The sequence below is a fragment of the Arachis stenosperma genome, chromosome 2 (genome assembly GCF_014773155.1).
Source record: "Arachis stenosperma cultivar V10309 chromosome 2, arast.V10309.gnm1.PFL2, whole genome shotgun sequence".
In the NCBI taxonomy this organism is placed as follows: Eukaryota; Viridiplantae; Streptophyta; class Magnoliopsida; order Fabales; family Fabaceae; genus Arachis; species Arachis stenosperma.
The window spans coordinates 36,598,799-36,611,704 of NC_080378.1; the positions used below are offsets into that span (position 1 = coordinate 36,598,799).

The window sequence follows — 12,906 nt, forward strand, 5'->3', positions numbered from 1 at the left end:
AAAACTCCAACATATTCTCCATTATTAAAGTAACAATTATTTATTTCACGCTCTTTTATTTTTCTAATAATTTCAACTGATAATTTTAATTGATATCCTGACTAAGAATAATAAAATTAACATAGCTTGCTTCAAACCAATAATCTCCGTGAGATCGACCCTTACTCACGTAAGGTATTACTTGGACGACCCAGTGCACTTGCTGGTTAGTTGTGCGAATTGTCAAAGAGTGGGATTGCATTTCGTGCACCATGAGTAAGGGTTGATCCCACAGAGATTGTCGGCTTGAAGCAAGTTATGGTTACCTTGTAACTCTTAGTCAGGAGATTAATAATGAAAAGGGTTTTTGTTTGCAATATAATAGAAGAGCATGAAATAAAAGGTACTTGTGGTTCAATAATGGAGAATAGGTTGGAGTTTTGGAGACGCTCTGTCATCTGAATCTCTACTTTCCTACTATCTTCTTCTTCACGCATGCAAGGCTCCTTCCATGGCAAGCTGTGTGTAGGGTGTCACCGTTGTCAATGGCTACTTCCCATCCTCTCAGTGAAAATGGTCCATGTGTGCTGTCACCGCACGACTAATCATCTGTCAGTTCTCATTCATGTTGGAATAGAATCCAGTGATCCTTTTGCGTCTGTCACTACGCGCAACACTCGCGAGTTTGAAGCTCGTCACAGTCATCCCTTCCCAGATCCTACTCGGAATACCACAGACAAGGTTTAGACTTTTTGGATCTCAGGAATGGCTGCCAATAATCCTAGCTTATACCACGAAGACTCTGGATGGACGAATTCAAACACTCTGTTGTCAGGAGAGGTACTCAAATTCGTGAACCAGGAACCCAAGAGATACACATTCAATCTGAGATAAAATGGAGGTGGTTGTCAGGCACACGTTCATAAGTTGAAAATGGTGATGAGTGTCATGGATCATCACATTCATCATGTTTAAGTGCGAATGAATATCTTAGAATGGAAACAAGCGTGATTGAATAGAAAACAGTGGTAATTGCATTAATCCATCGAGACACAGCGGAGCTCCTCACCCCCAACAATGGAGTTTAGAGACTTATGCCGTAGAGATATAATGTAAAACGTGAAAAAATGTCATGAGGTGCAAAATAAATCTCTAAAAGTAGTTTTTATACTCAACTAGTAACCTAGGTTTACAGAAAATGAGTAAACTAAGATAGGTAGTGCATAAATTCACTTCTGGGGCCCACTTGGTGTGTGCTTGGGCTGATCATTGGAGCTTTCACATGCATAGGCTATTTCTGGAGTTAAACACCAGCTTTTATGCCAGTTTGGGCGTTTAACTCCAACTTTTATGCCAATTCTAGCGTTTTGACACCAGAAAAGGGCAGAGAGCTAGCATTTTGACGCCATTTTACGTCATCAAAAATCGAGCAAAGTATGGACTATTATATATTGCTGAAAAGCCCTGGATGTCTACTTTCCAACGCAATTGAGAGCGTGCCATTTGGAGTTTTGTAGCTCCAGAAAATCCACTTCGAGTGCAGGAAGGTCAGAATCCAACAGCATCTGCAGTCCTTTGTCAGCCTCTGAATCAGATTTGTGCTCAGGTCCCTCAATTTCAGCCAGAAAATACCTGAAATCATAGAAAAACACATAAAATCATAGTAAAGTCTAGAAATGTGAATTTTTCTTAAAAACTACTAAAAATATACTAAAAACTAACTAAATCAAACTAAAAACTATATAAAAACAATGCCAAAAAGCGTATAAATTATCCGCTCATCAAGTGTTAATATTTGTGATGCCTTGGTTTAGTGGGAGTTTATTTTATACTATATGTCGTATGACAGATATTGAATTATTTTTATGCAGAATTAAGTTGATGGTTTATTTCATATTATGTGAAATGTACATTTTGCAATATTTATTTTGTGTTTGATCTTAATAAAAATTTTAAGTTGGACCAGTTGGAAATAGATATGCATAAGATCACTTGGCATGTAATTTCCATATTACTCATCCAAATTTGATCTATGTCGTTAAATACATTAGTATGGTGATCATCGGGGTTTAATCATGATACTAATATCATAAAAACAGCGGTAATTCCATATCTAATGTATGAGACAGACCAGATTGTTAAAGTAATAAAGGAAATAGCATTCAGATGCGCACATAAAGTTTATAAGATGTGATTATCTCAAGAAAGAATATATGTATAGCCCAAGTGAGAGATTGTTAGGAAATTATTTAATTTCTTAATTTGTTTGTGGGTAATACATATATTAATTATAATCATAAATTATGCTATTTTAAATTAAATGACTTATATAAAGGTGATCTCATTTATTACTATAAATGCTAAATTGAATAAGTCATAATTACTTTTTGTTGAGTTAAGAAATTAACTAACTTAATTGATGATGACAAACATTATTTTATTGGGTTAAACACCCAATTAGTTTTGATTGTGTTTGATTAGTGTTGCAGGCCAAAGAAATAATGATGCAGCAACCTAATAGGATGGGAAATCAAACCAGTAACTAGGTGGGCTCTAAAACATAAAGCCCAAAGTAATTAAGCAAAGAAATCACTTGGGCTGAATAGAAAGAAACCAACCCAAGCCCAAGTTGCTCACCCAAACTGACCCCTCCAAGTCAGTACACTCTAAATCCAACGTTCACTTTTCCTTCGGTCAGACTCAGAGAAAGGAGAGAGATAGCTTTGTTCCTTGCTCATTTCATCAAAGAAGAAAGATAGAGAAAGCATAATTAAAGAAAGCAAATGTCTAATCACCCAAATCAAACCACAGTAAGCAAAGTCAAAAGTTAAAGGTGATTTATTTCCATTTGCACGATATTTACTTTCTTCACTCTGATGAGCGGATATTTTATACACTTTTTGACATCATTTTAATATAGTTTTTTTTGTAGTTTTTATTTAGTTTTTATTGAGTTTTTGTACAATTTCAGATATTTTTTGGTTGAAATTGAGGAGCTAGAGCAGAAGTCTGATTCAGAGACAGAGAAAGCACTGCAGATGCTGTCCAGATCTGACCTACCTGCATTCGGAAGAGCTTTTCTAGAGCTACAGAAGCTCAAATGGAGCGCCCTTAACGGTTATGTAAAGCTGACTTCTAGAGTTTTCCAGCAATATATAATAGTCTATACTTTGCTTTGGATTAGAAGGCCCAAAACGGGGTCCAACGCCAGCTACCTGCCCCATTCCAAGCGTCCAGCGCCCAAAGAGCAGAGACAAATGTACAAACACCCAAATAGGACCACCTAGCTGGCGTTCCACGCCCAAGAGACCTCATAGCACGTGGATCTCATCAAAGCTCAGCCCAAACACTCACCAAGTGGGCCCCAAAAGTGTATTTTAGCACTAAATAGATTGTTTTACCCTTACTAGTCACCTGTTTAGTATTTAAGGGATTAAATTTATGTAATTCAGATATTTTTATGCTATTTTTGAGTTTTGCATTGCATTTTACTTCAGTATGAGTTTCTAAACCTCCTAGGTTGAGGGGAGGAACCCTACTGAGTCCTATGAATTAATAAAAGTATTACTGTTTCTTCTTTTATCTGTGTTTGATTTACTTCTAAGATGTATATCTGATCTTCATCGTGGTGAATACGATGATCTAACAAATTAGCTCTGTTGATCACATTAAGATGAATGTGCCTGACAAACACCTGCGTCTACTTGGGTTCGTGTGAATACTTGGCAGGAAAGCATGAGTCAATAGCTATGTTTATATATCTCTCAGACGGTTAATCTACAACTTCATTGGAGACTTCTCGAGACACCAGTTCAGCCGATTTCAAGAGAGATTAGGGTCTCTCTGGTATAGGCTAGAATCCATAGAAGCATCTTTCTTTGATCTAGAAGATTCGACCTTGTCTGTGGCATTTTGAGTAGGATCGCTAAGAGAATGAACTGCTAGAGCTTCACCCTCCATCAAATTGAATGACCACGGGCAATAGCGTTTGATTTGTGGCATAGGAGATCAATGACCACAGCCAATGGCTTTGATCATATACAGCCTGCCATAGAAGAAGATCATTCACAAGCAAAGAAGACAGTAGTCCCAAAGTTAATTCAGAAAGGCAAAGCAACTCCAATCCTTAACCCTATTCCTATCATAGTTTACACAACTCCTGAGTAAATGTTATGTTTATATCACTGATAATCGAGCAACCTTCTGATATACCTGACTAAGACCTGCAAGATAACCATAGCTTGCGTCAAACCATAATTCTCGTGGGATCGACCCTGACTCACTCAGGTATTACTTGGACGACCCAGTGCACTTGCTGGTACAACCGTACAAAAGTGTGGGGATTCGTGCTACCAAATTCCTTTTCCAACTCTCTACTACTCCAATTTTGGATAAATAGAGAAAGTGATTTCTGATAACCACTGCTGTAAATCAAAGGCCAAAATTTTTTCTTGGGGACAAAGTTGTAGCTCAAGGGTTCAGATCTGGGTTTACCATTGAACAACTTTTTCACTGCTTACCTGATGCTTTCGGTCAAGCAAAAAGGCTCAGATTCAAAATTCCTAATTTAGGGATGATTAATTGAAAATAGTAAGATGGTAAGTTGGTGAAGCACACAGCTCGAAGAGTTGACTTGGAAGAGAGCAACTCAGCAACATTGAAGGAGATACAAAAAGAAAAATCTTCATCTTTCTGAAGACAAAGAGAGAGAACCAAATTTTTGAGTTTGTTCTGAAGAGTTTCTTTGTGAAGAGTTCATCAACTTTGGACAGTATTTTCTAGTAAAAGAAGCATTCTGCCAAGATGAAGAACTTAATCAGAGTCAACTGAATCTGGTTCAACACATAGCAACTGAGGCTGTTGAAGCATTAATCTCCTTCATGTTTTACAGTTTGTAATTTCAATTTCAATGTATATCTTTCTATAATTTCTTGAGTGGAAAAAGGCTGAAAGAGAGGAATCAAGAAAAAGCCTATGAGTGACAAAAGGCTGAGTGATACACTTGAGAGAAAAGCCTAGAGTGATTTCAGATTTCTTTAGGTTGTTTCCATTTTCTTGTATCTTGTACCAGTGAGGTGCCTGTTTCTTAGTTGGGTTAGCACTAAGAGTGAATAGTTAGGTATTAGCATAACCAAGTCAAGTTAGATTAGAACCTGAGAGAAAAATGATTGAGTGAGTCCTAAGTATTGGTGTATGTAATACTTTAACTATAGTGGAAATTCCACCACTATTGTGGTGGAGATTAGATGTAGGTTGCATTGCACAAGGCAATTGAACCAGGATACATGCTGGTATCATTCTTCTTCTATTTTTCCAAGTTTTGTTTTCTAATATTTATGAGACAAAACCGAATTGTCTCATAAAGTTTTCGCTACACAGTTTAAACAGATTCTAAGTAAAAGTTTGCAAGTAAAGGCTAAATTCATTAAAGTAAAAGAAGGCCATATATTCAACCCTCCCTTCTCTAAGCCTTCTATAACCTTCAATTGGTAATCAGAGCCAAGGTCTTAGGAATCAAGCTTCACCGCTTGGAGCAAAGGTCCAATGGTAAACAACTTGGGCACAACCACAGTTGCCTACACTCTAACAGAAGGCCAGTCAAACAACAGGCCTCCCTTCTTTAACGGGAAGAATTATGCCTTCTGAAAAGAGAGGATATGGATCTTCATCCAATCTATTGATTACAACATATGGAAGATTGTTGCAAGCAGCCCCAAGATTCCAACAAAGATAAGTGCTAATGGAGTGGTGACTCCAAAAGAAGGAACTGAATGGAACGATGATGACAAGAAGAAAGTGGAGCTGAATGCTAAAGCCGTCAACCTACTTCACTATGCTATCAACTTTGAAGAGTACCGAAAGGTGTCTAGATGCAAGATAGCCAAAGAAATCTGGGAAAAACTCCAGGTTACACACGAGGGCACTAAACAGGTCAAATAAACAAGGATTGATATGCTACGAAAAGAATACGAGATGTTTAACATGAAGGATGGAGAAAGTATTGATGAAGTGTTTGAGAGATTCTCAATCATAATCAACAACCTCGATGCTATGGGTACAACCTACTCAAAAAAAAACCCTAGTGAGAAAAATCCTTAGAACCCTCACAAAGGAATGGGAAACAAAGGCCACTGTCCTAGCCAAAAGCAATAATCTAAGTCCCATAACATATGATGAGCTGAGAGGGAAACTCCTTGCCTTTGAAACCACACACACAAACCAAGACTCAAAGAAAAAGGGAATAACCCTTAAATCAAAAGTTGAATCAAAAGAAAGTGAGTCTAGTGACAGTTTTTCAGATGATGAACTAGTGTTTTTTGCTAGGAGACATAGAAGACTAATGAGGAACAAAGGCAAGTACAAGGGCTCAAGCTTAAAAGAATACAAGAAGGACATGAGCAAAGTAATTTGTCACAACTACAAGGAGGTTGGGCATCTCAAGTACAACTGTCCGAAACTTAAAAAGGAGGATAAAGGAAAGAGAAAAAAGAAGAGAGTTCTCATGGCATCTTGGGAGGACCTTGAGAATGATTTGAATGAGGAAGAAGACTCCGAATGCGAAGCACAAATCTGTTTTATGGCTGGTGAGGATCAACTTGATGAGGTAAATTACTATGACCTATCCATAGATGATTTACATGTTATCATAGATGATCTCACTCTGAATTCTAAAAAAATGCTAAAAGTTGAAAATGATTTTTGAGAGAAAAGGTAAAGAAAACCGAATATGCTTTGGACATTATTGAAGAAAATAGACTTCTGAAATCTGAACTTGAGAAACTAAAAGGAAAGCACATTATGGATCCTTCACAAGAACTTATTACTGAAATAAAAGATAAAAAGAAATGATTAAATGATTGAATAATGATTTAGCAAAATTCGCTCAAAGTTCTAGCGACTTGGACAAATTACTTGTAAATCAAAGACCATTATTTGAAAAATCTGGGTTAGGATATGTGATAAAAGATAATGTAGTTTTTGACAATCTTTCAACAAAATTCATAGCCTCTTCTTCAAAACCTAAATCCATCATGAATAAATCTAGTTTGGGACATGTTCCCTCCTATGAAGAGGAATTTGAAAAGTATTATTTTGATGAAACTGCATCATCTTCAAGGATTGAACCTGCGTCAAACAAGTCGGGTCTGGGCTATGTATCAAAAAATGAGGTTGCTTTCAAAAACTCACAATTTCACGAAAGAACCCCTCATTCAAGAAGCCCATATGCTTACAAAAATTCTGGTCTGAATGCGTTTGGAAAAAGAAACAATAATAACAAACATTTTGTTAAAAGAAATGCCCGCTTTTCAAAAAACACAAAACCTCAGTCATTTAATCATTTTTAGCACCATAATTCACATCTTTTTCAATAACATGCTTCAGGAAATCATTGCCTAAATTGTAAGAAAACGGGTCATTCTTACTTACAATGCTTCATTGAAAAAACAAAAATTAGGAAACCGAATCTACAATATTGTTTGTGACTTTAATGCACTTAGGCAACCTAGGTGGATTAACTTCAAAGGATCCAAATTAATTTAGATACCTAAGGTTGATTGAAATCTTATGCAGATTTGCCTAGCATCCAAGAAAAAGAAAGAAATGTGGTACTTTAATAGTGGGTGTTCTAGGCACATGACTAGAAGGTCAACATTCTTCATCAAACTAAACAAGTATGATGGAGGTTTTGTGACCTTTGGAGATGATGAAAAAGGTAAAATTATTGCTGTTGAAAAAGTAGGTAACAATCACTCTACCTTTATTAATGATGTCTTTTTGGTTAATGGTTTGAGGCATAATCTTTTGAGCATAAGTCAATTGTGTGATTTGGTTATTTGGTGATTTTTAAAAGATTGGAATGCTGTGTTGTAAGTGAAAAGACCAATGATGTATTGTCTATAGCTAAGCATTGTGATAATGTGTATGGAGTTACACTTGATGAACTAAAGGATCAAAATGTAACTTGTTTTTACTCTAAAGAATCTGAAAAGTGGCTATGGCACAAGAGATTGGGTCATGCTAGTATATTTCAAATAAACAAGCTTGTCAAGAAAGAATTAGTCAGAGGTCTTCCTTTGATAAAATTTGACAAAGAAATTGGTGCACGAAATTGGCTCCGCAGAATTTGCACAGATAGACCGGCAAGTATACCAGGTCGTCCAAGTAATACTTCAGGTGAGTGAGGGTCGATCCTATGAAGATTGTTGGTTTGAGCAAGTAGTGGTTACCTTGCAGATCTTAGTTAGGCAGATAGAAATTCTAGTTTGTCACGAAAAGCATATAAAACAGATAAAGATAACGTTACTAGATAGATAATAATTCAATGGTATGAGAATGGTTGAGGCTTCGGAGGTGCTTTGTCTTTCTAGATTAACTTTTCTTACTGTCTTCTTCAATAACCTTCTGATTCCTTCAATGGCAACCGTAAGTGATTAACTCATGTCCTCTCATCAAGTTAACCTCCTCTATTGTAGCAATCCACCATGTTGAAGTGACTAATGTCCTCTCATCAAGCCACCTTTAGGTTTCTCACTGCAGCTGAAGATGAAGCTCTAGGCAATCCACTCCCCTTCATGATCCTACTCAAGGTGCCATAGACAAGGCAGACCTTCCAAATCAGAAAGTGCTGCTTCTCTGACTCAAGCCTTAGCGCCACAGAGACCTCACGCACCCATAGTCAACGGGATTATATGTCACATATCTAAAGTTGCTCAAATGCTCTATTGGAATCCGTAATGCAATCTCTAGCTTTAGTTCAACGCTATTCGGGTCAGTAATCACACGGAATCCATGTTGAACAAGGGTGATTGTCACAGGTCACCCTTAATTCATAAGATGAATAACTAATGAGCGGATAATTTATACACTTTTTGGCATTGTTTTTAGTATGTTTTTAGTTTGTTTTAGTTAGTTTTTATTATATTTTTATTAGTTTTTAGTTAAAATTCACTTTTCTGGATTTTACTATGAGTTTGTGTATTTTTTTTTGTGATTTAAGGTATTTTCGGGCTGAAATTGAGGGACTTGAGCAAAAATCTGATTCAGAGGCTAAAAAGGACTGCAGATGCTGTTGGATTCTGACCTCCCTGCACTTGAAGTGGATTTTCTGGAGCTACAGAAGCCCCATTGGCGTGTTCTCAACTGCGTTGGAAAGTAGACATCCTGGGCTTTTCAGCAATGTATAATAGTCCATACTTTGCCCGAGATTTGATGGCGCAAACCGGCGTTCCAAATCAGCATAAAACTGCCTGGCGTTAAACGCCGGAACTGGCACAAGAATGGGTGTTAAACGCCCAAACTGGCACAAAAGATGGCGTTTAACTCCAAGAAAAGTCTCTACACATGAAAGCTTCAATGCTCAGCCCAAGCACACACCAAGTGGGCCCGGAAGTGGATTTTTATGTAATTTACTCATTTCTGTAAACCCTAGGCTACTAGTTTTCTACAAATAAGACCTTTTGCTATTGTATTTTCATCTTTGGATCTTTGGATCTTTGATCAATCTTTAGATCTTTGAATCTTTTGATCACGTTTTGGGGGCTGGCCTCACGGCCATGCCTAGACCTTGTTCTTATGTATTTTCAACGGTGGAGTTTCTACACACCATAGATTAAGGTGTGGAGCTCTGCTGTACCTCGAGTATTAATGCAATTACTATTGTTCTTCTATTCAATTCAGCTTGTTCTTGTTCTAAGATATCACTTGTTCCTCAACTTGTTGAATGTGATGATCTGTGACACTCATCATCATTCTCACCTATGAACGTGTGCCTGACAACCACCTCCGTTCTACCTTAGATTGAGTGGATATCTCTTGGATCCCTTAATCGGAATCTTCGTGGTATAAGCTAGAATTGATGGCGGCATTCAAGAGAATCCGGAAGGTCTAAACCTTGTCTGTGGTATTCTGAGTAGGATTCAATGATTGAATGACTGTGACAAGCTTCAAACTCCTGAAAGCTGGGAGTTAGTGACAGACGCAAAAGAATCACTGGATTCTATTCCAACCTGATTGGGAACCGACAGATGATTAGCCGTGTTGTGACAGAGCGCGTTGAACATTTTCACTGAGAGGATGGGACTGTAGCCACTGACAACGGTGATGCCCAACATACAGCTTGCCATGGAAAGGAGTAAAAAGGATTGGATGAAGACAGTAGGAAAGCAGAGAGACGGAAGGGACAAAGCATCTCCATTCGCTTATCTGAAGTTCTCACCAATAAATTACATAAGTATCTCTATCTTTATTTTATGCTTTATTCATATATCATCCATAACCATTTGAATCTGCCTGACTGAGATTTACAAGATGACCATAGCTTGCTTCATACCACCAATCTCCGTGGGATCGACCCTTACTCGCGTAAGGTTTATTACTTGGACGACCCAGCGCACTTGCTGGTTAGTTGTGCGAAGTTGTGACCACGGTATTGAGCACCAAGTTTTTGGAGCTATTACCGGGGATTGTTTGAGTTATGAAAAGTAGAGATCACAATTTCGCGCACCAAGTTTTTGGCGCCGTTGCCTGGGATTGTTGAGTTTGGACAACTGACGGTTCATCTTGTTGCTTAGATTAGGTATTTTTTAGAGTTCTTAAGAATGAATTCAAGTGTTTCAAGGTGATGTTCTTATCATCACCAAAGCTAATTGATTTTCATCAATTTAGCTCTTGAATGCAATGTCCTACTGATGCTTGGCTAGCCATGTCTAATTCCTTTAGACTAAAGCTTTAGACTAACATTGCATGATTCCTGAAATCCTCATTAATAATTTTGATATCCTTATTTTCTTTTTCCACTTAACTTTCGAAAAATCCAAAAAAATTACAAAATCATAAAAAACCAAAAAAATAATTTTATGTTTCTTGTTGAGTCTAGTGTCTCATTTTAAGTTTGGTGTCAATTGCATGTTTCTGTTCTTCTTGCATTTTTCGAATTCATTCATGTGTCTTAATTGATCTTCAAGTTGTTCTTGATGATTTCCTTGTTCTGATCTTTAAATTCTCTTGTCTTGAGTGTTTTGTTGTTTCTCATATGCATTCTCATTTTGTTAGTGTCAATAGTATACAAACTTCTAAGTTTGGTGTCTTGCATGAATTGTTATTTGATTTTAGTTGCATTCTGATTATTCCTCATTATTAAAAATCCAAAAAATTTTTAATTTGTGTCTTTTCAAGTCAATAAAATAGAGAATTGAAGATTCAGAACATTCAGCAGAGGAATTACACAGAAAAAGGCTGGGCGTTCAAAACGCCCAGTGAGGAAGGAAAATTGGCGTTTAAACGCCAGCCAGAGCACTTGGCTGGGCGTTTAACGCCCAAAAGGGTAGTGTTTTGGGCGTTAAACGCCAGAATGGATACCATTCTGGGCGTTTAACGCCAGGATGGCACAAGAGGGAAGATTTTGTTTTTAAATCAAATTTTTTTTCAAGTTTTCAAAATTTTTCAAAATCAAATCTTTTTCAAATCATATCTTTTCAATCATATATTTTCAAAATCAATTTCTTTCCATTTTCAAAAATACTTGCTATCAATTAATGATTTGATTCAACATTTTAAGTATGTTGCCTTTTCTGTTGAGAAAGGTTTAATGTTTGAATCATATCTTTTCTTGTTAGCCAAGTCATTAATTTTAAAAATCAAATCTTTTTAAATTGTTTTTCAAATCATATCTTCTCAATCACATCTTTTTAAAACCATAACTTTTCAATCATATCTTCTTAATCACATCTTTTTCAAAATAGTTTTCAATCATATCTTTTTGATTTCTAATTTCAAAATCTTTTTCAAAAATCACTTGATTTCTTTTCCACTCTTAGTTTTCGAAAATCAATTAGTATTTTTCAAAATGTTTTTAAAATCTTTTTAATTTATTTTCGAAAATTTCTTCCCCTCTTCTCATATCCCTCTATTTATGGACTAACACTCCTCCTCAATGCACAATTCGAACTCCATCTTTCTTGATAAGTTCGAATTCTTCTACCTCCTCCTTCTATTTTTCTTTTCCTCTGACACCTCAAGGAATCTCTATACTGTGACATAGAGGATTCCATATTTTCTTGTTCTCTTCTCTTTCATATGAGCAGGAGCAAAGACAAAAGAATTCTTGTTGAGGCTGACCCTGAACCTGAAAGGACCTTGAAGTGAAAGCTAAGAGAAGCTAAGGCACAACTCTCTGTAGAGGACCTAACAGAAATCTTCAAACAAGAAGAAGACATGGCAGCCGAAAATAACAACAATGCCAACAATGCAAGGAAGGTGCTGGGTGACTTTACTGCACCTACTCCCGACTTTTATGGGAGAAGCATCTCTATCCCTGCCATTGGAGAAAACAACTTTGAGCTTAAGCCTCAATTAGTTTCTCTAATGCAACAGAATTGCAAGTTCCATTGACTTCCATTGGAAGATCCTTATCAGTTTTTAGCTGAATTCTTGCAAATCTGTGACACTGTCAAGACTAATGGGGTTGACCCTGAGGTCTACAGACTTATGCTATTCCCTTTTGCTGTAAGAGACAGAGCTAGGATATGGTTGGACTCACAACCTAAAGAAAGCCTGAAATCTTGGGAAAAGCTAGTCAATGCCTTCTTGGCAAAATTCTTTCCACCTCAAAAATTGAGTAAGCTTAGAGTGGAAGTCCAAGCCTTCAGACAGAAGGAAGGTGAATCCCTCTATGAAGCTTGGGAAAGATACAAACAATTGATCAGAAAGTGTCCCTCTGACATGCTTTCTGAATGGAGCATCATAGGTATCTTCTATGATGGTCTGTCTGAACTGTCCAAGATGTCATTGGACAGCTCTGCTGAAGGATCTCTTCATCTGAAGAAGAAGCTTATGATCCTGAGAACCCATCAATGGAAGAGGTGAATTACATGGGAGAACCCTATGGAAACACCTATAATCCTTCATGGAGAAATCATCCAAATCTCT

The 12,906-nt window shown here is 37.0% G+C and overlaps 1 non-coding gene across 1 annotated transcript; it reads right to left on the minus strand.

Moving 5' to 3' along the window:
• Window positions 1–12,597: 12,597 nt before the first annotated feature.
• On the minus strand, window positions 12,598–12,705 carry LOC130964602 (small nucleolar RNA R71). Its single transcript, XR_009080690.1, has one exon. It is a non-coding gene; the product is annotated as a small nucleolar RNA R71 (small nucleolar RNA).
• Between the last annotated feature and the right edge of the window lie 201 nt (window positions 12,706–12,906).